This window comes from Hyla sarda, chromosome 9 (genome assembly GCF_029499605.1).
Source record: "Hyla sarda isolate aHylSar1 chromosome 9, aHylSar1.hap1, whole genome shotgun sequence".
Taxonomy (NCBI): Eukaryota; Metazoa; Chordata; class Amphibia; order Anura; family Hylidae; genus Hyla; species Hyla sarda.
In genome coordinates this window covers 135,124,594-135,152,105 of record NC_079197.1, presented here as the reverse complement: position 1 = coordinate 135,152,105, position 27,512 = coordinate 135,124,594, and the positions used below count along the sequence as shown (strand labels likewise).

At 44.1% G+C, this 27,512-nt stretch overlaps 1 long non-coding RNA gene across 1 annotated transcript in view; it reads right to left on the bottom strand.

Annotated features, from left to right (window-relative positions):
- LOC130290333 (uncharacterized) overlaps positions 1-24,624 on the bottom strand; it is a 57,719-nt gene extending 33,095 nt beyond the window's left edge. The window contains exon 1 of the long non-coding RNA XR_008847569.1: positions 24,422-24,624. This is a non-coding gene — a long non-coding RNA (uncharacterized LOC130290333). The remainder of the gene's footprint in view (positions 1-24,421) is intronic.
- Positions 24,625-27,512: the final 2,888 nt, after the last annotated feature.

The following is a 27,512-nucleotide window of genomic DNA, read 5'->3' as shown; positions in this document are numbered from 1 at the left end:
CAAATGAAAGCAATCTACTGTTCCCTGTTCTAAGGACCAAAAAAACAGTAGGTAAGCAGGTTCTTAGGACCATAGCTCAAATTCAAACTATAAACAAAATTATCACTGCTTATTCATGCTCTTTCGAAAGTCCATAACTCAGTAAGGGGTGAGAAATGAAGAATCCTTTAGAGCAGTAGTTCCCAACCCAGTCCTATGGTCCACAAACATTCTGGGTTTTTTTTCAGTTAAAGGGGTATTCCAGGAAAAAAACTTTTTTTCTTATATCAACTGGCTCCAGAAAGTTAAACAGATTTGTAAATTACTTCTATTAAAAAATCTTAATCCTTTCAATAATTATCAGCTGCTGAAGTTGAGTTGTTCTCTTCTGTCTGGCAACAGTGCTCTCTGCTGACATCTCTGCTTGTCTCGGGAACTGCACAGAGTAGAAGAGGTTTTCTATGGGGATTTGCTTCTAAACTGGGCGGTTCCCGAGACATGTGTCATCAGAGAGCACTTAGATAGAAATGAACAACTCAACTTTAGCAGCTCATAAGTACTGAAAGGATTAAGATTTTTTAATAGAAGTAATTTACAAATCTGTTTAACTTTCTGGAGCCAGTTGATATATATATATAAAAAAAAGTTTTTTTCCTGGATAACCCCTTTAATACATTGGAATAGAACAGCCTTGAGGACTGGGCTGGGACATCTGCTTTAGACTACACCTCCTGCTTTAGCCCTATGCTAAATCTAATAGAGACACAGTTGGCTTAATCTTTGTCCAGTGGTCTGTATGCTACATACAAATAAAACTAATAGGGGAAACGATCCATTAAAGGGGTACTTCACTGGCCAGCGTTCGTAAGTAAATGTTTCAAGTGCTGTTTTCTCGCTACCGGGGACGGCCGTCACGCCCCCTCCCAGAGACTTGCAGTGAGGGGGCGTGGTCGGGATGTCATGAGGGGCAAGGTCGACCCCGGCAGCGTGAAAACAGCATTCGAAACATTTACTTACGAACACTGGCCAGTGGAGTACCCCTTTAATTCTATGAGTTAGGAGACCACAGATGGTTAGAGGAGATGCACCTACTTACCCATAAGATCTTTTAAGCAATGGAAATCATTGCAAGAAAATATTCCGTCCTGTTACAAAATATTTATTTGCTATTCTGACCCGAAAATTGTTTAATTGTGAAGTTCAAAACTGTAGGATGTCCTGGGCCCATGATAGTAATTAGTGATTTCACTACAATCTTTAAACCAATCTTACTATAAAAAGGTTCTTCACAACCTTTTCAGCAGTAAGCCAACTCCTAATCATCTGACCAAGATGCCCTTACCGCTCAAATGAGCCAACAGAGATTTAGTGCCAAAAACTGATTGTGTAACAGAAAGTCAACTCCGATGATGGCTTTAGGTGGGAAACCATTGCTGGGTTCATAGCAGATGCAAGTGCGGTACGCACATCATGGAAACCTTTAAGTGCTAGGCCTTCAAGCAGTACAACCCCTGTTTATACTGTAAGGTACAAAGTATTGACCAATCAAGTGTATAGTATAGAAGATATGTCTATTACTAGCAAATAGCTACCTGTGCATATTATGACAGAATGATCTCTTGGAGTTCCCTTCCTTGTCTGCATGGGCCCATTTTAACTCCAATCCTTCACAATCTCATTAAAAAAATTCCATAGAAGCTCCTTTAGTGGTGAGACCCATTATTTTTAGAGTAGTGGCTTTATACTAGGCACTGTGGCTACTACTACCTACACCGAAAAAGATAATATATTCAGGGAAGGGGTATGAATTAAGGGATTAAACCACCAGACACACCGGGGATGTTAGGACAATTGGTGGAACAGAGAATGTTTCCAATGACAAATCCTAGGAGACCATGGAACTTCCTTTTAATGGTTAATGTGCAAGGCGTTTCACTGCGCCTGCGCAGTGAAATGCGTTGCACCTTAACCATTAAAGGAATTTTATCTTGATGTACGCACCGTGATTGACTTCTCCCCGATCAGCGCCACGAAAATTCCCGGTCCCTCCAAAGTTCCATGGTCTCCTTAATCTTCACAGGAAGGCTTCAGATGGGTCCATGAATATTTTGTCATTCATTATGTCCTGTCCATTGTTGTGTATGCCTGTACACAACCGGAGCGGGTAAACGGCCATTGTGCCCCCTCTGTATAATTACCATCCAGCACGTGTGATCCTCCAGAGGGAGCGCCTTTTTGTTGCTTTTATATTTCACAATGACCAATCCTAGGAACCTTACTTCATTTACTATACCACAATTGACCTGTGGGCTTGACTGTTCCACTGTACAGTGGTGCCTCAACATACGATGGTAATTCGTTCCAAATGAACCATCGTTTATTGAAACCATTGTATGTTGAGGGATCCATGCAATGTTAAATATAGGAAGTTATACTCACCTGTCCCCGCTGCTCCAGACCGTCCTCGCTGACCTGGATGTCGTCTTCCATCGCTGTCGCCGTGTCCCTGTGGTGTCCCCGCCGCTCCAGACCGTCTCCAAGGCCTGGAATCGTCATTCCTTATAGCCGTCATCACGTCGCTACACACGCCGCTCCTATTGGATGACAGGACAGCGTGCACGGCGACGTAATGACGACGATGGAGAGCGACGGCGATGCACGGGATCCCGAAGAGGACGGTCTGGAGCGCCGGAGACCGGTAAGAGACCATCACCGGAGCACACAGGGCACTGTAAATGGCTATCCGGTGGCAGCTGAAGCAGTCTGCGCTGCCGGGTAGCCGTTTATGCGATGGCCCCGACATACAAAAGCATCGTATGTTGATGCTGCCTTCAACATGCTATGGCCTCTGAGAGTGATCGTATGTGGAAATTATCGTATATCAGGGCCATTGTAGGTCGGGGGGGGGAGGGGGTCACTGTATACACATGTACAGTAATATGCAGCTGCCTCCTAAACAACAAAAAGTTGTGGGATACTCCACAAAGTGTAGATATTTCTTACTTATCTGAGCGTCTTAGTACTTGGTCCTCACTGTGTCGATTGCAGGGATATTTTGTGTACATACAGGGCTATAGCCTTTATAAAGCACCAATATTTCTGGGACAGATGCCAGACAGAGAGGGAAGATAAAACGGTCTGAAAGACCCGGCAGAGCAGAACCTGAGTCTAAATATATCTGAGAAGAAGAAAGGAGCAGATGTGCTGGGTCAACTGCATAAAGAATGATGACAGAGAAGAGTTCATCATACCCACCACAACTGCAAACCAGGTTTCCTTAAGGAAAAAAAGACATATATCACCAAATTCTCCACCATGGTCAGATAGGTTATGGATATAAGCAATCCTTGAGATTTCTTTACGCCAACATAGAATAAGCATCTCTAACAGATTTGTAACGGATTAGTTAGAAGAGGTAACGGAAGAAGTCCTGACTGTTATGCAATCTGTAACAGGCATCACATGCATTTTATAGTACTGGAATCCTCGGGGTAACCTCCGGCACCGGTTCGGATACAGCATGTGGCCTGATAATGCACACAATGATGTCACTGCTCAGGAATGATAGTAAATGCAGTGATGTCACAGCACAGAGGCAATAAACACTGTGATCATAAACAGTGATGTCATAGCACAGAGGTAATAAACACAATGAGGTCACAGGACAAAGGCAATAAACACATGACTAGGGGATATTATAGCTGCTTTGATCTCCACCAACAACCCATTCCCAACTATTCTTCTACCCCTCTCCCATATCCCACCAATAAAGACTGAGACAAAGTGTTGGTGAAAAATGGCCACAGCAGCCCAATTTATTAACAACTCAATTAAAACATTGTAACAATTGTAATAAATAATTTGTATGAACATCATACATAAAAAACAGGCAAACAACTATCCCTGAGTAACATTAGGGCAGGAGAAGGACCTGAAGGCAGCGCTTTAATACCTAAGGGCCTGCTACTTACTCCTAGCCGTGGATCACCTGACCCAGGAGCACCAATTGTGCAGCCCAAAACCTTCCCTGGGGCCCCATGCCCACAGAGAATTTCCCACCAGGCTAGGAACCGCTCCCAGGCCACCTCCATACTTCGATCCAAAACCTCTATGTTGTCCACTGATGCCTCCAGATCCCACTCCTGACCCCGCTGCTGCGACAGACAAATGACAACAAAAAAGGGCGAGTGGGCGGGAACTTCTTCTTTTGGCCACGTGCCGACTGTGCCCCCCATTTCCGCCCCCAGCCTTTTAACCCCCACTTAACCCCACGACATGACTAGCTCCCCTCTGTCCTCCTGTTAACCCCTTCCTGACCCCTGCCTAAGTCCATCCTTAACCCCTGCCATACCTACATAATCCCCCTGTCATGCACCCCTCCGGTCCTATACTATCCCCCCAGGGCTTCTTGTATAGATGCAGTACAGAGATGTAATAGTACAGGGTTAATAAGCAGTAGAGTACATAGTCACAGTACATTGATAACACAGTGAAGACATAGTCCAGGGATAATAAGCACAGTGATGTCATAGTACAAGGATTAGTAAATACAGTGATGTCACAGCACAAACTCCACACTTCCTCAACCCCCTCCTTTCCTTTTCTCCACCTATAGGGTCCCAAACAGTAATAATTTAGCCATTGTTGTCACGCACAGGAAAGTGGGTGTCACGATTCGGCTGGCTGGAGGTGGATCCTCTGTGCCAGAGAGGGATTGGCGTGGACCGTCTTGGTGGACCGGTTCTAAGTTGCTACTGGTATTCACCAGAGCCCGCCGCAAAGCGGGATGGTCTTGCAGCGGCGGTAGCAACCAGGTCGTATCCACCAGCAACGGCTCAACCTTTCTGACTGCTGAGATAGGTGCGGTACAAGGGAGTAGACAAGAGCAAGGTCGGACGTAGCAGAAGGTCAGGGCAGGCAGCAAGGATCGTAGTCAGGGGCAACGGCAGGAGGTCTGGAAAACAGGCTAGGAACACACAAGGGAACGCTTTCACTGGCACAATGGCAACAAGATCCGGCAAGGGAGTGCAGAGGAAGTGAGGTATAAGTAGGGAGTGCACAGGTGAACATACTGATTAAGCCTGCTGCGCCAATCAGTGGCGCAGTGGCCCTTTAAATTGCAGAGACCCGGCACGTGCGCGCCCTAAGGAGTGGGGCCGCGCGCGCCGGGACAAGACAGACGGGGAACGGGTCAGGTACGGGAGCCGGGATGCGCATCGCGAGCGGGCGCCTCCCGCATCACGAATCGCATCCCGGCTGGGAGTGATATTGCAGCGCACCCGGTCGGCAGGTCTGACCGGGGCGCTGCGAATGAGAGGATGCTGCGAGCGCTCCGGGGAGGAGCGGGGACCCGGAGCGCTCGGCGTAACAGTGGGTAGGTAAGCAGGTTGCTGTCCCCTGTAGGTAGTTTCCCCAGTATGAAGTTTCTCCCTGTTGGTGGTTTATCCCTTGTAGGTAGGACCCCATGTAGGGGTTTATACTATCTACAGGGCGGGTTCTACCTTTAGCAGAAGAAATCCTTTTAGGGGAGTCCTACCTAAAGGGAGCAAATTACCTACGTGGAGTCCCACCTACAGGTAGGACGTCACGTAGGTAATTTGCCTCCTGTAGGTATGACTCCCCTAAAAGGAGTTCTTCTGCTAAAGGTAGGACCCACCCTGTAGATAGGATCCCCCTGTTGGTAGTTTGCCACTGTTGTCCCTTTGATCCCATATTAAAAGAAATTTGATTGGATATTTAATAATAAAAAAAAAATAATAACAAAATTATACATATACATGTATCCCACATCATCCCACATATAATATCCATGATTCATGATTCATGCCAGGCCAATGGTTTTTGGAGAACGTCCTGTGCTGGAGCAGGGGGAGGTCATTTTAGCCAGCAGGATATAGTCAGTATAAACACTGCCGGGCGCCTGGATGGTAGAAGTGTTTGCTGCCGGTAATTACCCAGAGACAGGGCCAGGGGAGAAGGGTGTTTTGTTATGACTGGAAATAGTGAGTGATTACTGGGGAAGGGTGAGAACCTAGAGAGTGAAGGAGTAAGATCTCTGGACCATCGTCACCGCTCATATCAATCCACATTTTAAGATATAGAAGTCATATAGACATATAGCTAACTTTTACGAATCTGTCCATAAAACAAATCCTATATTGCCTGTTTGAGGCCAAGCCAGTAATTTACCTTTAGAGCCGATATATAACATGTAACGCCACAGGATTTATACTAAAGATTGTACAATGCATTCGGGAAATATTCAGACTCTTTTGCTTTCTTACATTTTGTTATGTTGCAGCCTTGTTAAATCTCTCCCATCAGTCTGCACTCAGTACCCCATAAAGAGAATGCTAAAACTGAATTTTAGAAACGTTTACACATTTATTAAAAATTTATTAAAAAAGGAAAAACTAAAATTCCACATGGGCCTAAGTATTCTTTACTGTGACACTTGAAATTTAGCTTTGGGGACCTCACAATTCTCATTGAGATGATTAGAGACACTTGTGGTAAATTCAGGTGATTGGACAGGATTTGGAAAGATATGGTGGGGATGTCATCAAAACCTGTGCAGAGGAAAAGTTGACCAGTTTCCTGTAGCAACCAATCAGATCGCTTCTTTCTGTGTTGAGGCACAGATCTGGAGAATGGTACCAAGTAACCTCTGCTGCACTGAAGGTTCTCAAGAGCGCAATGACCTCCATAATTCTTAGAAGAAATTTGGAACAACCAAACTAAGTAATCAGGGAAGTAGGGCCTTGGTAAGAGAGGTGACCAAACAAATCCCCAAATATTGTGTCTACAGATAAGAGAAATGGCAAATGGTCAACCATCCCTGCCGCACTCCACCAATCTGGGCTTTATGGCAGAGTGGCCAGAAAGAAGCCTCCTCTTAGCAGAAGACACACAAAGGTCTGTCTGGACTTTCCATAAAAAGCACTCTGATCTGATGAAATCAAGATTGATCTTTCTGGTCTCAATTCAGAGCATCATGTCTGGAGGACACCAGGCACTGCTTATCACCTCTCAACACCATCCCTACAGTAAAGCATGGTGGTGGCAGTATCAGGCTGTGGGGAATTTTTTTTAGAGGCTGGGACAAGGAGACTGGTCAGGGTTGAGGGAAAGGTGTTTGGGGCAAAGTACAGAGCTATCCCTAATGAAAAACTGACCCAGAGAGCTCTGCACCTCAAACTGGGCCAAAGATTCACCTTTCAACAAAACAATGGGAATTCATCAAGAGTGGTGTAGGTGAATGTCTTTTTACCCCTTTAATTTATGTGGTGAAAACTGTGTTTGTGCGCCAAATTTATAAAATAGTGCTGGGCATGTGATAAATATGGTGTGGTACACATTTTTTTACTTCAGTACTCCACTTAAAGGAGTACTCTGCTGCCCCTTTAACCCCTTGCCGCAAAACACCGTTTCTAAACAGCACTGCGGAATGGGAAAGTTATGAAGCAAGCTCATCATACCTGCATGGTCCCAGCTGCTATCATCAGCCAGGACCCATGGCTAATGCCGGACATCGCCGTTCAGGCAGATGTCCGGCATTAACTCTTTAGAAGCGGCGATCAAAGTTGATCGCCGCGTCTAAAGTGAAAGCTTCCCGGCAGCTCAGTCGGGCTGATCGGGACCATTGCAGTAAAATCGCAGGAGGGTGCCTTACCTGCCTCCTGCACGTCTGATCGGCCATTGATTGCTCCAAACCTGAAATCCAAGCTTGAGCAATCAACCACCGATAACACTGATCAATGGATTGCAATGGCATTGATCAGTGTATCGAATCATTGTACTGCATGTTATAGTCCCCTATGGGGGCTATAACATTGCAAAAAAAAAGTTAAAGGGGTTCTCCACCATAAGGTGATTTTAGTACGTACCTGGCAGACAGTGATATACATGCTTAGGAAGGATCTGCGCTTGTCTTGGGGCTAAATGTCTATGTTGTGAGATTACCATAACACTGTGGCTAGCTTTTTGTGAACTGGTATTTCCTTTTTGAGTTTTCTTTTTTGCCTACAAATCCCACAATTCCATTTCCCTTCCTCCCACACATCAGCCACCCCACCCATTGAAACATAAATGAGCTGCATCCATTCAAAAGACCTGTGGTTTTCAATCAGGGTGCCTACAGCTGTTGCATTAGTTGCAGATTCATCTCTCTCCCACCAAGCGATCCCTCCACCCATTGAAGAAGACAGGCTCCCTATCATCAGCTGACTAGTGAGTCAGGTCTCGGCCGCATTGCAATCTGGGAAAAATCTGAGACAATAGTCATTTTTTATGCTGTTAAAAATAAATATTGGAGTGAAAATCACAGAAGAATTGTGAGAAAACCGTCACACACAGGTACAGACACTATATTATGAACTTCACTTACTTTACATCTGCTGTAGCATAGTCAAATAAAAAAAATTCCTGGAATACCCCTTTAATAAAGATAATTTAACCCCTTCCCTAATAAAAGTTTGAATCACCCCCCTTTTCCCATAAAAAAACTTTATAAATAAAAATAAACATATGTGGTATCGCTGCGTGCTGAAATGTCTGAACTATAAAAATATATCGTTAACTAAATCATACAGTCAATGGCATACGAATAGTGTATTTTTGGTCACTATATCATAAAATTTTTTATAAAAAGCTAACAAAAAGTCCAATCAAAACAAATGGTACCGATAAAAACTAAAGATCACGGCGCAAAAAATGAGCCCTCATACCGCCCCTACGTGGAAAAAAAAAAAAAGTTATAGGGGTCAGAAGAGGACAATTTTAAACGTATACATTTTCCTGCATGTAGTTATGATTTTTGTCAGAAATAATACAAAATCAAACCTATATAAGTAGGGGATCATTTTAACCGTATGAACCTACAGAATAAAGATAAGGTGTCATTTTTACAGAAAAGTGCACTGTGTAGAAATGGAAGCCCCTAAAAATTACAAAATGGCGTTTTTTCTTCCATGTTGTCGCACAATGATTTTTTTTCCATTTTGCCGTAGATTTTTTGGTAAAATAACTAATAACATTACAAAGTAGAATTGGTGGCGCAAAAAATAAGCCATCATATGGATTTTAGGTGCAAAATCGAAAAGGTTATGATTTTAAAAAGGTAAGTAGGAAAAAAACAAAAGTGCAAAAATTGAAAAACGCTATGTCCTTAATCTCTTCAGGACACAGGGTGTATGTATACGCCCTGCATTCCGAGTCCTTAAGGACCGAGGGCGTATCCATACGCCCGTGGGAAATCCGGTCCCCACCGCTAGCCGGTTGGGGACCGGAGCCGGATGCCTGCTGAAATCATTCAGCAGGCACCCTGGCACATCGCCCAGGGGGGTCCTGAGACCCCCCCCCCCCATGTCGGCGATCGGAGAAAATCGGCATGTCAATTCAGACATGCGATTTTCTCCAATTCCGGGCTGATCGGGTCTCTGGTGACCCGATCACCCGGAAAATAGGGCTGATCGGAGCTGTCAGCAACAGCCCCGATCAGCCTAAGGGATAGGAGTGAGGTCGCAGAGCTGCAATCTCCTCCTATCCCCTGCCATTACTCAGAACGGAGTTCTGACCAATGGCAGCGCATGGCAACCCCCCGTTCTGCCCGCCCCTGGATGTCAAGGGGCTCTGGGAAGAAGATGGAGGCCGTACCTGCAGGAGAAGATGCCTGGGGACCTGGGATCTTCGCTGGAGCCTGCTGGATCCTGATCAGGTAGGGAATCGACAGTGGGGGGGATTGAAAGTAAATCGATCTTTACTAGGGGGGCCAAACTGCAACTCCCAGCATGCCCAGACAGCCAAAGGCTGTCTAGGCATGCTGGGAGTTGTAGTTTTGCAACATCTGGAGGGTCACAGTTTGGAGACCACTGTTACAGTGGTGCCCAAACAGTAGCCTTCCAGATGTTGCCAAACTACAACTCTCAGCATGCCTTGGCTGCCCAGGTATGCTGGGAGTTGTAGTTCTGTAACATCTGTCTCTTCAGATTTAGCAATTTTCATGAAATTTTTGAAAATTGCTGCTCTACTTTGAAGCCCTCTAATTTTTTCAAAAAGCAAAAGTATGTCCATTTTATGATGCCAACATAAAGTGGACATATTGTGTTTGTGAAGAAAAATAACATTTATTTGGAATATCCATATTCCTTACAAGTAGAGAGCTTCAAAGTTAGAAAAATGCAAAATGTAAAAAATTTTCATGAAATTTGGGGATTTTTCACCAAAAAAGGATGTAATTAACGCCGAAAATTTACCACCATAATAAAGTAGAATAGTGGTCATAATTGCGAAAAAGGTCTCAGTCCTTAAGGTGAAAAAGGGCTGCGTCCTTAAGGGGTTAAAGGGGTACTCCGGTGGAAAACTTTTTTTTAAAATCAACTGGTGCCAGAAAGTTAAACAGATTTGTAAATCAACTTCACACAAGGAGATAGTTAGCAGAGCGTTCACCGTTTCAGGTTACAGGCACATCATTTCAGATCTGTTCATCCACAGAACTTAGTCGGTGTAAATGACGGAAATAAAATCTATCTTTTGTTGACATATTATAAGAATGTCTAATCTGTAATTTGATGCCTTTTGGAGATTTTTCCATCTTTCCTTGGCTTCTTTATGCACATTAATACAAATTTTTACCTGGGGTGCCCAAACTTTTGATCCCCACTGTAAGTATAAAAGTCTGAATACTTATGTCAATGTGGCACCGATAACTCACATAAGCAGCCATCCGAAATGGATCACAGACAGGCACTGCAGGCAACCAGGTATAACCAGCCACGGCGGTGCTAGGACAATATAAAAGTAGGTATCAATAATAAGAAAACTCAGAACAAGACAGGTGTCCTGCACTCACCGCATAGGTACTGGTCACTCGGCTCCCATCTCGGGCTGCTCCGGAAGAAGCGCATTCCTATGCGTGAAACCGCCGGCAGTCGCCTCTGAGCGCTCCACACTACCTCGTCAGCCGATCCAGAGGAGCAGTCCGAGATGGGAGCCGAGTGACCAGTACCTATGCGGTGAGTGCAGGACGCCTGTCTTGTTCCGAATTGTCTTATTAGGAATAAAAAGAGTCTCAGCCAGTCCTGCAACTATATCCATTTGATATGCCAAGAACAGTTACTCCATCCCCTGACTCTTGCATCGGTCATCTATCCCTTATAGATTGTAAGCTCATATGGGCAAGACTTGTCTGTACCACACTGTCGTTTGTAGTTATTACAATATTGTGCTATGCAACAAAGTTGATGGAGGTATATAGAGAAATCGTATCATCCAATTGATATGAGTGGTAGTCTAGTAATTGGGTTTCACCAACTGTACCGGATACAGAAACATGCATCTTGATGTACCTAAGTTACTGTAGTTAGGATAGGAACCACAATGCCTAACCTAAGGATAAGCAATTAATATAATATCCAAGGCAGCTGGAAAACATTGGGTCCCATAGCAAAGTTTTTAACCCCCTTAAGGACTCTGCCCAAGACATGTTATCCCCTATCCAAAGTATAGGGATAACATGTCTGATCACGGGGATCACGCCGCTGGGGACCCCTGCAATCTCTCTTGCAGCCTCCCGAGTCATCACTGCACAGAGCTAAGTTTGCTCCGTGGGTGATGACTCATGATACACGGGCCGGAGTATCGTGATGTCACGGCTCCGCCCCCTCAATGCAAGTCTATCAGACACGCCCCCTCCCATAGGCTTGCATTGAGGGGGGGAGCCGTGACATCACGATACTCCGGCCCGTGTATCATGAGTCATCACCCACGGAGCAAACTTAGCTCTGTGCAGTGATGACTCGGGAGGGGGGTGCTGCAGGAGAGATTGCAGGGGTCCCCAGCAGCAGGACCCCTGTGATCAGACATCTTCTCCCCTATCCTTTGGATAGGGGATAAGATGGCTGGGGCGGAGTACCCCTTTAAGGACTAGGCCAATTTTCCTCCTCCCCTTCTAAAAATCATAACGCTTTAAATTTTGCACCTGCAGACCCATATGAGGGCTTGTTTTTGGAGTCACCAATTGTACTTTGCAATGACATCATTTATTTTATAACAATCTGCGGCGAAACAAAAAAAAAAATCTTTGTGGGGTGAAGTTAAAAAACAAACAAATGCCATTTAGTAGTTTTTGGAGGCTTCCATTTCTACACAGTGCACTTTTCAGTAAAAATGATCCTATTGAAATTGAAATGATCTTGAAATTATCTATAACTCAACGTCTCTGATGTAAATCCCAGCATGGCCTGGTAAATTATCAGACCATGCCATGTATGTAGAAAAAGAAAAGTTGGTACAAAAGAGGAATCAACCGAGCCCACAACACAGGGAAGCTAACTCAGGGTGGCATACTTAATTTTGTTATTGGACCTGAGGAAGGCACGTGCAAGAGCTGAAACTCTTTGTCCTTTTCTGTAAGTTCCAAAATAAATAACGGAGATCAGTCCAGTGTAACCGTGGTGGCCTGGGATTCCTTATGTGAATTTGGCAGCAGCGCTTAGTTTAGATCCTGTCTTTGTTTTGTTTTTTTTCCTGATCTCCTGCATTGTCATCCGCACCTTCAGGTACATGGACAAGGGTCCTTGAGCTGCATATATATATATAACTTCTATACGCCTTTATAGAGTTGTGCCTATCACTTTGCACAACTCATCTAGGTCAGCACAGCACCATGGGTGTGGGTCCTAACCTCATCCAGAACATACTACACCAGGAAGCGCCCCTGCGGTTCTTGTCTGTTTTCTCTTTCTTCTAAGAGGAATCAATTCTGACCAGTCCCATAGGTTAGGGGTCTGCTGCAATGGTGGAAACGCCAGTGATAAAGTTTCACAAATCTTCTTTAGCGGGCTTCAGAGATTTTTTTTAGAAAAATAGGTAACAGTTTAAACCAACAAGTAGGGGGAAAAAAACCTTCCCTTACCCCTAAATCAACTTGAGAAGCACCACTGTTGCCCAGCAGACCAGCAATGATGACATTACTGAAGGAAATTTAGGAGTTTGAAAAAAAGGGTTTTTGTTTTTTTCTAATTATTGCTGGTTTTAACTATAACCTACATTTCTAAAAATCCTGAGAAGCCCCTGAAGCCTAAACTTTGGCAGCAAAGAAAATATTCAACTGCTTTATAATCATATAGCTCAAATAAATAATATGCCTTATTATATGCATTGACAATTTACACTGGGATTAGAGAGATCCATTGTCCCTTCCAGCACGATCCCACAAAATTGGAATGGATCACTACTCGGAGGGAAAGGGAATCCTATTCTCTACAATGTGGTTTCCATGCTTTACATTCTAAAGTAAAAGCTTCAACCACAACTTCTAACAGCTGAATGGCAGTGAAGCCTAGAGAACAATCCTCAGCTTTAATCCTTTTGTTTTATTTGCCGAGTTGGATAGAGGAGATCATCCCCAGCTTCATTCTTTTGGGTTAAAGGATACTGTTCTTTGCAGGTTTTCTTCTTATCTCTTTCTACTTCCTTTCCACTTCGCCTGTTTGTTGTGGTTTCTGCGGGGTCCATACTGGGCGACCTCCTGTTCTCAGGCCCACCGCAAACTATTGTTCTTCTGGTGTTACCCAACTGCTTCCTTGTGGAGACATTTCTCGATAAGAACCAGTGAGTGTCTGTTAGTTGTTGACTGTCTTCTATTCTCAATCATTTTTAATGGAGCTTCTTCAGTGTCCTCCATCTTCTCTTCACCATACTCTTCGACGTAGACCTGCTCTCTACCATATTGCACTTTATTTCACCTCTTCTCAGTGGCGTAGCGTGGGTTGTCAGCACCCGGGGCAAGTAATTTGCGCCCCCTAAAACGTGGATTTTAGCACTCGAGTCTCTTCCACTAGATTAGGTAAAGAAACCCCTTACCCCCTAAGCACATGTATTGTTTGTTATGAAAATACTGATGTAATTAAAGTAAAATGCATCTAAATACAAGTTTATTTTCAAACACTTTATTGAGTGCGAACATGAATTACACATTCTCCACATTGTCAGCAGGTCTATGAATACAAATCTACAAATGTAGTAACCTAGCAATAGGCAGCTCCCCAACAATAGAAGCAGCTCCCCAACAATAGTAGGCAGCTTCCCCACAATAGTAGGCAGCTTCCCCACAATAGTAGCAGCTCCCCAACAATAGTAGCAGTTCCCCCACAATAGTAGGCAGCTCCCCCACAATAGTAGCAGCTCCCCCACAATAGTAGGCAGCTCCCCCACAATAGTAGCAGTTCCCCCACAATAGTAGGCAGCTCCCCAACAATAGTAGGCAGCTCCCCCACAATAGTAGCAGTTCCCCCACAATAGTAGGCAGCTCCCCAACAATAGTAGGCAGCTTTCCCACAATAGTAGCAACTCCCCAACAACAGTAGGCAGCTCCCCCACAATAGTAGCAGTTCCCCCACAATAGTAGGCAGCTCCCCCACATTAGGTCAGCATTTCCCCCACAATAGTAGGCAGGTTCCCCACAATAGTAGGCAGCTCCCCCCACATTTGTAGGCAGCTCCCCCCCCCCACATTAGGTCAGAAGTTCCCCCACAATAGTAGGCAGCTTCCCCCCACCCCACAGACATACAGCTTCCAGCCATATACAGTGTATGGCTGGAGGCTGTATGTCTGTACTGCTGCCCCCACAGTGTTCCGGTCAACGCTCCTCCGGCCCGGGGTCACATCTACTGCTATGGCCTATGGACCATAGCAGTAGGTGCCGGGACCAGGGAGCGGTGACCAGAACACTGAAGAAGATGTTGCGCCGCCGGTCACTTACCAGGCCCCGGCCAGCGTGCGTTCTCCTGCGACGATCCTGCAATGATCCTGCGTCTCTATGGTTGTACGTACGGGATGTCAGTGATGTCCCGTGCGTACAACCATAGAGGCGGAGAAGCGAAGGACCGAAGGAGGATCGCAGGAGGACGCTGGGGAATGGTTAGTGACCGGCGGACATCCTTATGTCCCGAAAAGATTTTTCGGGACACAGGGATGTCCAGGATAGGAATACTTCTTTTTATGTGCCCGGGCCGGCTCCCGTGTGTGGCTGCAGGCGGGGGCCGACCAGAGCATATAAAACCTAATACAGTACTGTATACTAAAAACCAGGGGGCCTCCAGCTGTTGTGAAACTACAACTCCCAGCATGCCCGGACAGCCTTTGCATCTTCTCTCATCTCTACTTACCTGTTCAGCCAGTGACCTAACCATTCCTCTCCCTCAAAACCTTATTACTTTTTCTAGGGATTCTCCTATACTGTACCAAATCTCTGGAAGAATTTCAACCACCCAGACCAACTTCTAGAATTCATATTGTTACACATTCTCATCTTTTCAGTCATGCCTTGAACTACAGTGATCCCTCAACTTACAATGGCCTCAACATACAATAGTTTCAACATACAATGGTCTTTTCTGGACCATTGTAACTTGAAACCAGACTCAACATACAATGCTATGGAATATGCGAAACGTGTCAATGGCTGGAAGAACCGACCAATCAGAATGGATATTTCACTGGTAAAACCCATGTATTCCTAAAGTGCATGCACTGACTGGTGTCTGGTAGCGCCCCCTACAGTACAGGGAGGTATTACATGTTCTGTACTCTTTACCTGTATTCCTAAAGTGCATGCACTGACTGATGTCTGGTTGCGCCCCCTACAGTACAGGGAGGTATTACATGTTCTGTACACTTTACCTGTATTCCTAAAGTGCATGCACTGACTGGTGTCTGGTAGCGTCCCCTACAGTACAGGGAGGTATTACATGTTCTGTACACTTTACCTGTATTCCTAAAGTGCATGTACTGACTGGTGTCTGGTAGCGCCCCCTACAGTACAGGGAGGTATTACATGTTCTGTACACTTTACCTGTATTCCTAAAGTGCATGCACTGACTGGTGTCTGGTAGCACCCCCTACAGTACAGGAAGGTATTACATGTTCTGTACTCTTTACCTGTATTACTGAAGTGTATGCACTGACTGGTGTCTGGTAGCGCCCCCTACAGTACGGGGAGGTATTACATGTTCTGTACTATTTACCTGTACCAGGGTTAGCTTCTCCTTTGGACACCAGGTGAGGGCGGCTCTATTTCCCTTTTTTTTCGGACATTTCGTATTCTGTACAGGACCCTGAAGAAGCTTCTGTCCTCTACATAGACCAGTGTTTCCCAAAGAGGTTGCTTCCAGCTGTTGCAAAACTACAACTCCCAGCATGCCCGGACAGCCGAAGGCGTTGGAGTTGGGAGTTGTAGTGCTGGGAGTTGTAGTTTTGCAACAGCTGGAGGCACCCTGGTCGTGAAACACTGAAATAGACAGTGATTACAGCTCCCAGCAGATCTTTCTTACTTTTATATATAAGGATTTGCTTTATCTATATTATTTATCTACTTATTTTTCTCTAATCCTCACTTTTTCCTATTTTTGGATGATATTTTGGGGCTTCAGAACCAATTACCAGGTTTCCATAGAGTTATGGTCTCAACATACAATGGTTTCAACATACAATGGTCGTCCTGGAACCAATTAATATTGTAACTTGAGGGATCACTGTATAGCCATGAACGCAGCTCAGAAGTTTCTATTCAAAATTCCCACTGTCCATACTATGCTGGACCGGCACAGCTACTGGCCTCGTAACTGGTAGATATAGCATTATAATACACAAGTGTCTGGTTTTGTATGTGTACTCCCTTACTGCACACTACTGTGGATTGTGTTGGTGCTTTAGAGATTTATCATTGTATTATAACTTTGCAGCATTGGAGTCCTAACTTCAAATCCCACTAAGACCAATATCTGCAAGGAGTTTGTATGTTCTCCTTGCATTTGTGTGGGTTTCCTCTAGGTACTCCAGTTTCATCCCACACTCCAAAAATATACTTCTAGGTGAATTGAGAATTTAGATTGTGAGCACCTATAGGGACAGGGATGTTGGCTCTAAGTTATGTAATTATTGCATGTTTTTTATGGTAGTGGGAATACAGTCTAAAAGGGGTGCAAAAACTTTTTTGTTCTGAGGGCAGATTGTGGAAGTGGTGGAGGTATGCAACGTGATGGTCACAGGTTGTGCACTCTTGGTCTAACACCTTATTTACATGATGGATATGTATTTTGTTAAAAATGAGATCAGCAGAGTGGAATCCTTCATGTAAAAGCATTGTCTGGTTTAGTAAACTATTTTTCTCACATCTTTTAAAGGGGTACTCTGCCCCTAGTATCTTATCCCCTATCCAAAGGATAGGGGATAAGATGTCAGATCACCGCCGTCCCGCTGCTGGGGACCCCCGGGATCCCCGCTGCGGCACCGCGCTATCATTACAGCACAGAGCGAGTTCGCTCTGCACGTAATGACGGACGATACAGGGGCCGGAGCATCATTACGTCATGGTGCCGCCCCTCGTGACATCACGGCCCGCCCCCTTAATGCAAGTCTATGGGAGGGGGCGTGACGACCGCCACGCCCCCTCCCATAGACTTGTATTGAAAGGGGTGGGCCGTGACATCACGAGGGGCGGAGCCGTGACGTAACGATGCCCCGGCCCCTGTACCGCCCATCATTACGTGCAGAGCGAACTCGCTCTGTGCTGTAATCATAGCGCGGTGCCGCAGCGGGGATCCCAGGGCTCCCCAGCAGCGGGACCGCGGCGATCTGACATCTTATCCCCTATCCTTTGGATAGGGGATAAGATGTCTAGGGGCGGAGTACCCCTTTAAGGATATTGGCCCTCATTTACTATTCTAAACCCGACTTGTTTTGTCAGATTTTTTGGGCGCATCTTTGTCTGCGACATGTTCCAGACATCGTGCGCCAGTCTGCGACAGGATGCAACATTTTTTCCCGATGGACCCGATGTGGATTCTCCCAAACCCGAAAAAGGGGCGTTACCCGACATTTCTGAGCTTTCCCACGTATTTATAAAGGTTTCCAACCCGAATTTGTTGAATTGTTGTGGATTTTTTCCCGACAACTCAGAGAAGTTGGAAACCAAAACCAACAAAACCCACGTGCGACAAACAGGATGCGACATAATAATAAATACCAGGGGAAAAAAGCAGTCGGGTAAGAAAGCAACATAGACTTACAACCCGATTTTCTAAGTAAATAAGGGCCATTATGTGTTAATAAAGAGAAGAACAACTTCCTCTCTCTCTATGACCGGGCACATCTGTGCATTACAGAAAGTATGTCCATTTCAATGGGCCGCATGTAATGTTTAATTTCCCATATGGTGGTGCTACAGGAGAGTTGAGAAACTTTTGTTTGGTTCCTGTACAGATTACATCTTGTCCCTTGGACCACAGCAGCGGGACAACCTATAGTCAGCTTATTTTGGAGGGGGGAGGTCCCCTCTAAGAAACAATAGACAACTGCTTTAACCCCTTAAGGACCAAGGGCGTACAGGTACGCCTTTGCTCCCTGGTACTTAAGGACCAAGGGCGTACCTGTACGCCCGTGGGAATTTCGGTCCCCGCCGCGCGCCGGGCGGGGATCGCGCCGGGGTGACTGCTGATATCTATCAGCAGGCACCCCGCGCAAATGCCCAGGGGGGTCATTAGACCCCCCCATGTCGGCGATCGGCGCAAATCGCAAGTGAATTCACACTTGCGATTTGCGCCGATTCCGGGTCATACGGGTCTATGGTGACCCGGAATAGAAGGGGGATCGCGGGTGTCCTAGACACCCACGATCCCCCTGTAGCGATAGGAGTGAGGTGGCAGGGTTGCCACCCCTCCTATCTCTGCTATTGGTGGTCTAGACGCGACCACCAATAGCAGATCGGGGGCGGAGGGGTTTACTTTCGGTTTCCCCGTCCTGCCCACCCACAATAGGCGGGGCAGAATGGGGAAACCGACAGGGACCGGCGCCGAAGATCCACTTACCCATCGGCGACGGCAGCGGCGACGATCAGCGGCGGCAGCGGGCGACGATCAACGGAAGAAGAGGACCGCGACGCAGCTCCCTGGATCCAACGGAAGCCGGTGAGTTACTTAGCAACATCTGGAGGGCTACAGTCTGAGACCACTATAGTGGTCTCTAAACTGTAACCCTCCAGATGTTGCAAAACTACAACTCCCAGCATGCCCAGAGAGCTGTTTAGGCTTGCTGGGAGTTGCAGTTTTGCAACAGCTGGAGGTCTACAGTTTGAGATGACTGCAAAGTGATCTCTATACTGTGCACCTCCAGATCTTGCAAAACTACAACTCCCAGCATGCCCAGACAGCAGTTTGCTGTCTGGGCATGCTGGGAGTTGTAGTTTTGCAACATCTGGAGGTCCACAGTTTGGAGACCACTATGCAGTGGTCTCTAAACTATAGCTCTACAGATGTTGCAAAACTGCAACTCCCAGCAAGCCTAAACAGCAAACAGCTGTCTCTGCATGCTGGGAGTTGTAGTTGCGATCCCTCCAGCTGTTGCATAACTACATCTCCCAGCATGCCTTTCGGCGATCAGTACATGCTGGGAGTTGAAGTTTTGCAACAGCTGGAGGCACACTGGTTGGAAAATACTGAGTTAGGTAACAGAACCTAACTGAAGGTTTTCCAACCAGTGTGCCTCCAGCTGTTGCAAAAGTACAACTCCCAGCATGCACGGTCTGTCAGTACATGCTAGGAGTTGTAGTTTTGAAACAGCTGGAGGTTTGCCCCCCCATGTGAACGTACAGGGTACATTCACACTGGCAGGTTTACAGTAAGTTTTCTGCTTCAAGTTTGGGCTGTGGCAAATTTTTCACCGCAGCGCAAACTCCTAGCGGTAAATTCACTGTAAACCTCTGCCAGTGCGAATGTACCCTAAAAACACTACACTACACTTACACATAATAAAGAGTAAAACACAACATATACACCCCCTTACACTGTCCCCCTAATAAAAAATAAAAAACGTATTGTACGGCAGTGTTTCCAAAACAGAGCCTCCAGCTGTTGCAAAACAACAACTCCCAGCATTTCCGGACAGCCACTGACTGTCCAGGCATGCTGGGAGTTTAGCAACAGCTGGAGGCACCCTGTTTGGAAATCACTGGCGTAGAATACCCCTATGTCCACCCCTGTGCAATCCCTAATTTAGTCCTCAAATGCGCATGGCGCTCTCTCACTTCGGAGCCCTGTCGTATTTCAAGGAAACAGTTTAGTGCCACATATGGGGTATCTCCGTACTCGGGAGAAATTGCACTACAAATTTTGGGGGGCTTTTTTTTCCTTTTACCCCTTATGAAAAAGAAAAGTTGGGGTCTACACCAGCTTGTTAGTGTAAAAAAAAATTTTTTTTTACACTAACATGCTGGTGTTGTCCTTTACTTTTTATTTTCACGGGAGGTAAAAGGAAAAAAAGACCCCCAAAATTTTTTACACAATTTCTCCTGAGTACGGAGATACCCCATATGTGGGCGTAAAATGCTCTGCGGACGCACAACAAGGCTCAGGAGTGAGAGCGCACTATGTACATTTGAGGCCTAAATTGGTGATTTGCACAGGGGTGGCTGATTTTACAGCGGTTCTGACATAAACACAAAACAATAAATACAGACATGTGACCCCATTTTGGAAACGACACCCCTCACGGAACGTAACAAGGGGTATAGTGAGCCTGAACACCCCACAGGTGTTTGACACATTTTCATTAAGGGTACGTTCCCACACGGCGTATTTTGCTGCGTATTTGCTGCGTATTTGGTGCTGCGTATTTTCCCACCCATTGACTTCAACAGAGAAAATAAAATTCGCAGCAGCAAATACGCAGCAAATACGCCGTGTGGGAATGTACCCTAAAGTTGGATGGGAAAGTGAAAAAAATAATTTTTTTTTCACTAAAATGCTGGTGTCACCCTAAATTTTTCATTTTCACGAGGGAAAATAAAAAAAAGCCCCCCAAAATTTGTAACCCAATTTCTTCTGAGTAAGAGCATACCCCATATGTGGATGTAAAGTGCTCTATGGGTGCACTACAATGCTCAGAAGAGAAGGAGCGCCATTGGGATTTTGAAGAGAAAATTTGTCCGGAATTGAAGGCCACTTGTGTTTACAAAGCCCCCATGGTACCAGAACAATGGACCCCCCCCATATGTGACCCCATTTTGGAAACTACACCCCTCATGTAATGTAATAAGGGGCGCAGTGAGCATTTACGCCCCACAGGTGTCTGACAGATTTTTGGAACAGTGATCCGTGAAAATGAAAAATGTAATTTTCCATTTGCACAGCCCACTGTCCCAAAGATCTGTCAAACGCCAGTGGGGTGTAAATGCTCACTGCACCACTTATTAAATTCTGTGAGGGGTGTAGTTTCCAAAATGGGGTCACATGTGGGGGGGGGTCCACTGTTCTGGCACCACGGGGGGCTTTGTAAATGCACATGGCCCCTGACTACCATTCCAAACGAATTCTCTTTCCAAAAGCTCAATGGTGCTCCTCCTCTTCTGAGCATTGTAGTTCGCACGTAGTGCACTTCAGGTCCACTTATGGGGTACCTCCATACTCAGAAGAGATGGGGTTACAAATTTTGGGGGGTATTTTCTGCTATTAACCCTTGCAAAAATGTGAAATTTGGGGGGAAACACACATTTTAGTGAAAAATATATATATATTTTTTTACATATGCAAAAGTCGTGAAACCTGTGTGGGGTATTAAGGCTCACTTTATTCCTTGTTACGTTCCTCAAGGGGTCTAGTTTCCAAAATGGTATGCCATGTGTTTTTTTTTTGCTGTTCTGGCACCATAGGGGCTTCCTAAATGCGACATGCCCCCCGAGCAAAATGTGCTCTCAAAAAGTAAAATATCACTCCTTCTCTTCGGAGCATTGTAGTTCGCCCGTAATGCACTTCATGCCAACTTATGGGGTACCTCCATACTCAGAAGAGATGGGGTTACAAATTTTGGGGGGTATTTTCTGCTATTAACCCTTGCAAAAATGTGAAATTTGGGGGGAAACACATTTTAGTGGAAAAAAAAATATTTTTTTTACATATGCAAAAGTCGTGAAACACCTGTGGGGTATTAAGGCTCACTTTATTTCTTGTTACGTTCCCCAAGGGGTCTAGTTTCCAAAATGGTATGCCATGTGGGTTATTTTTGCTGTTCTGGCACCATAGGGGCTTCCTAAATGCAACATGCCCCCCAAAAACCATTTCTGAAAAACGTACTCTCCAAAATCCCCTTGTCGCTCCTTCGCTTCTGAGCCCTCTACTGCGCCCGCCGAACACTTTACATAGACATATGAGGTATGTGCTTACTCGAGAGAAATTGGGCTACAAATATAAGTATACATTTTCTCCTTTTACCCCTTGTAAAAATTTAAAAATTGGGTTTACAAGAACATGCGAGTGTAAAAAATAAAGATTGTGAATTTTCTCCTTCACTTTGCTGCTATTCCTGTGAAACAACTAAAGGGTTAAAACACTTACTGATTGTCATTTTGAATACTTTAGGGGGTGTAGTTTTTATAATGGGGTCATTTGTGGGGTATTTCTAATGGGAAGACCCTTCAAATCCACTTCAAACCTGAACTGGTCTCTGAAAAAAAGCGAGGTTCAAAATTTTGTGAAAAATTGGAAAATTGCTGCTGAACTTTGAAGCCCTCTGGTGTCTTCCAAAAGTAAAAACACGTCAATTTTATGATGCAAACATAAAGTAGACATATTGGAAATGTGAATAAAATAAAAAAATATTTTGAATATCCATTTTTCTTACAAGCAGAGAGCATCAAAGTTAGAAAAATGCAAAATTTTCAAATTTTTCATCAAATTTGGTGATTTTTCACCAAGAAAGGATGCAAGTTACCGCAAAATTTTACCACTATGTTAAAGTAGAATATGTCATGAAAAAACAATCTCGGAATCAGATTGATAACTAAAAGCATTCCAGAGTTATTAATGTTTAAAGTGACAGTGGTCAGATGTGCAAAAAACGCTCTGGTCCTAAGGTGTAAAATGGCCTGGTCCTTAAGGGGTTAAAGGGCTACTCCAGTGGAAAACATTTTTTTTTTTTTTTTTTTTTAAATCAACTGGTGCCAGAAAGTTAAACAGATTTGTAAATTACTTCTATTAAAAATCTTAATCCCTCCAGTACCTATCAGCTACTGTATACTACAGAGTAAGTTCTTTTATTTTTGAATTTCTTTTCTGTCTGACCACAGTGCTCTCTGCTAAAAACTCTGTCTGTATCAGGAACTGTCCAGAGCAGAAGAGGTTTTTCTATGGGGATTTGCTCCTGCTCTGGACAGCTCCTAAAATGGACAGAGGTGTCAGCAGAGAGCACTGTGGTCAGACAGAAGAGAAATTAAAAAAGAAAAGAACTTCTTGTGGAGCATACAGCAGCTTATAAGCACTGTAAGGGTTAAGATTATTAAATAGAAGTAATTTACAAATCTGTTTAACTTTCTGGCACCAGTTGATTTAAAAAAAAAAAAAAATAAGACATCTTATCCCCTATCCTGAGACTTGCATTGAGGGGGCAGAGCGCGATGTCACACGGGGGCGGAGCCGTGACATCCCAATACTCCAGCCCCGTGATCGTCAGTCGTCAGACCTGGAGCGAACATGCTCCGGGGGCTGATGGTAACAGGGTGCTGCTTGAAAGATCACGGGGGTCCTTTGGATGGGGGATAAGATGTCTTAGTGCCGTAGTACCCCTTTAAGGAACATTTTTCCTCACTCCTTGCAATTCATTTTACCTAAAGTAAAAAAGACAAAATGGGATTTATTAAGCATAAATACAGCAATGTGAATGAATCCTGTTATGTTTTAATGTTTTTTGTTATTTTTAGCTAAAATATGATTCCTTGTATAAGATGGGCATGCTTTCATGTAGCATTTTTACAAGAGGTTCCTCTCTTGCAATGCTTCCATTGTGGAAGACTTTCTTCTCTTTTCTAAGATTCTAGGGGTGTCTTTTCTCCTTGAGGAGAGCCCCTTGATGGTGTTTGGAGATTTTTAAGTCATTTAGCACTCCACTGGCAATTCCGGGAAACCTGGATACAGGCTGTCTGCAGATTGGGTTAAAGCTTTCCTGTTGAAGAGATGTCTGGCTTGGAAAAATTTACCGGTCATGCTCCTTTATTGATGGAGCACCGATTGGTTTGAGATGTCTGGCTTGGAAAAATTTCCCAGTCATGCTCCTTTATTGATGGAGCACCGATTGGTTTGAGATGTCTGTCTTGGAAAAATTTCCCAGTCATGCTCCTTTATTGATGGAGCACCGATTGGTTTGCAATAACAAAACAAGCGGTTCATGTAGAATCAAGCAATTCTTCAGAACGTTCAACGACTTCAAAGATCGTAGTTTCAAAAAGTTTGAAGACAAAATTGTAAGTACTTCCCAGAATGCCTTGTTGTAGGTGTTACTATAATAATTACACATGTTTGTCTATAATTTGAAGACTAAGATAAGGAATCGTTTAAAGAATAAACCTAGCAATGCAGTAGTTTTTCCTTATCCACAAAACAATATTTCCACGACTTACTTCGAGACTTCCTGACAGATAGGAGATGCAGCAGTGGATACTGAGATTGTACACAGTGACTCCTGACCGGACTTCTGGGAGCATTTATTTTTACACTGTTAGGTTAGTTGAGCTGGTAACTACTGTAGCTGTGGACAGGATCGGGGTGATTCTTTTGGCAGATAATGACACCCTTGGGACTCCTACCTGAACTCTGCAGCCAGTTCTTCTTTTGCTGTTTGGATAAATGGTGTATTTTAGTTTGGGCTTATGTTAACAATTAGATTACTGTTCAGGTAGCCTTGGAAATTATTCACATATACTATAGCTGCCCAGGGACACAAATGATATATTGGTTAGTCCTATCAAAAAGCATCCTACGTTTAGCTGAATGTGAAACAATGGCCATCGACATGAGACCTCATGACTGGTCAAATTGGATTTTGATCATTTTTCTCCTCAGAGATAAATTATACCAACTGTATCTTACTCCTACCACATAAATAACACATCTATTTAACTAGGCCTAACTAGGTTAGTTTACAGTGTCAAAGAACTAAATCGGTGAGGTTTCTCTTCACTGGAGAGCACCAAACTGACTTGTGGAGTCTTAAAGGCAAAGTAATGTTCCATTGGGGAAAATAAGCCAAGTAGCCTTCCCCTGGACAGAAGAGAGCTTGCTCTTTTGTGCCATCTATTTGAGGTAACATCCCTGTAAACCAGTCTTAGTCAAGTTAGAATCTTCTCCAGAAAGTTACCTGCAGACAAAGATTTGTGACTTCTTGCCCCAGTCAGTAGAGAGCAGGGTGTTGGCTAGCCAGCTGAGAGGACTCTGTTTAAAGGGGTAAAGTTTTTCTTTGAGGAGGGAACCAAACTGGCATGTAAAGTTGTACAGGCAATACAGTGGGGATCAAAAGTGTGGGCACCCCAGGTAAAAATGTGTATTAATGTGCATAAAGAAGCCAAGGAAAGATGGAAAAATCTCCAAAAGGCACCAAATTACAGATGAGACATTCTTATAATATGTCACCAAAAGTTACATTTTATTTCCATCATTTACACTTTCAAAATAACAGAAAAAAATGGCATCTGCAAAAGTTTGGGCACCCTGCAGAATTTATAGCATGCACTGACCCCTTTGCAAAGCTGAGACCTGCCAGTGTCATGGATTGTTCTCAATCATCATCTGGGAAGACCAAGTGATGTCAATCTCAAAGGTTTTAAATGCCCACTCATCTGACCTTGCCCCAACAATCAGCACCATGGGTTCTTCTAAGCAGTTGTCTAGAAATCTGAAACTGAAAATAGTTGACGCTCACAAAGCTGGAGAAGGCAATAAGTTGATAGCAAAACGTTTGCAGATGTCAATATCCTCTGTTCAGAATGTAATTAAGAAATGGCAGTCATCAGGAACAGTGGAAGTTAAAGCAAGATCTGGAGGACCAAGAAAAATATCAGACAGAACAGCTCGCAGGATTGTGAGAAAAACTATTCAAAACCCACGTTTGACTGCACAATCCCTCCAAAATGATCTGGCAGACACTGGAGTTGTGGTACACTATTCCACTATAAAGAGATACTTGTACAAATATGGTCTTCATGGAAGAGTCATCAGAAGAAAACCTCTTCTATGTACGCACCACAAAAATCAGCATTTGAACTTTGCAAATGAACATATAGACAAGCCTGATGCATTGTGGAAACAAGTTATGTGGACCGATGAGGTTAAAATTCAACTTTTTGGCCGGAATGAGCAAAGGTACGTTTAGAGAAGAAGGAGAATTTAATGAAAAGAACCTCTGTCCAACTGTTAAGCATCGGGGTGGATCAATCATCATTGGGGTTGTATTGCAGCCATTGGCACAGGGAACATCTTAGGAGTAGAAGGAAAATGGATTCAATAAAATTTCAGCAAATTTTGGATGCTAACTTGATGCCATCTGTGAAAAAGCAGAAGTTAAAGAGAGGATGGCTTCTACCAATGGATAATGATCCTAAACACACCCCAAAATCCACAGGGGATTACATCAAGAGGCGTAAACTGAAGGTTTTGCCATGGCCTTCACAATCTCCTGACCTCAACATAATTGAAAATCTATGGATAGACCTTAAAAGAGCAGTGCGTGACAGACAGCCCAGAAATCTTCAAGAACTGGAAGACTTTTGTAAGGAAGAATGGGCAAAGATACCTCAAACAAGAATTGAAAGACTCTTGGCTGGCTACAAAAAGCGTTTACAAGCTGTGATACTTGCCAAAGGGGGCAGTACAAGATATTAACTCTGCAGGGTGCCCAAACTTTTGCAGATGCCATTTTTTTGTTTTCTGTTATTTTGAAAGTGTAAATGATGGAAATAAAATCTAACTTTTGTTGACATATTATAAGAATGTCTAATCTGTAATTTGATGCCTTTTGGAGATTTTTCCATCTTTCCTTGGCTTCTTTATGCACATTAATACAAATTTTACCTGGGGTGCCCAAACTTTTGATCCCCACTGTACAATGCTTCAATGGAAAAAAAAAATTGCAAAGTAGTCTTCCTCCAGAAGGAAGAAAACTTGTTCTTTAGTGACACAAGTCAAACAATAAAATTTTTAAATAAAATAGTACAGAGAGGATTGATATCTAAACTGAGTTTTATGGCGATCAAAGACATTACTAGAAAGGGCTTAAGAACTGATTGTAACACTAATATATATTTATATACGAAAAATGAACTGAATCCTAACATTGTATTCACTATACCTTTAAGCTCCCCTAGTGGTGGCTGCAGGTAGCTAGGTTTTTATCAGTTAAAGGGGTATTCCAGGATTTTTTTTTTATTTGACTATGCTACAGGGGCTGTAAAGTTAGTGTAGTTCATAATATAGTGTCTGTACCTGTGTGTGACGGTTTTCTCACAATTCTTATGTGATTTTCACCTCACTATTTATTTTTATCAGCATACAAAATGACTGTTGTCTCAGATTTTTCCCAGATTGTAATGCGGCCGAGATCTGACTCACTAGTCAGCTGATGACAAGGAGCATGTCAGCTTCAATGGGTGGAGGGATCGCTTGGTGGAAGAGAGATCAATCTGCAACTAATGCAACAGCTGTATGCACCCTGATTGA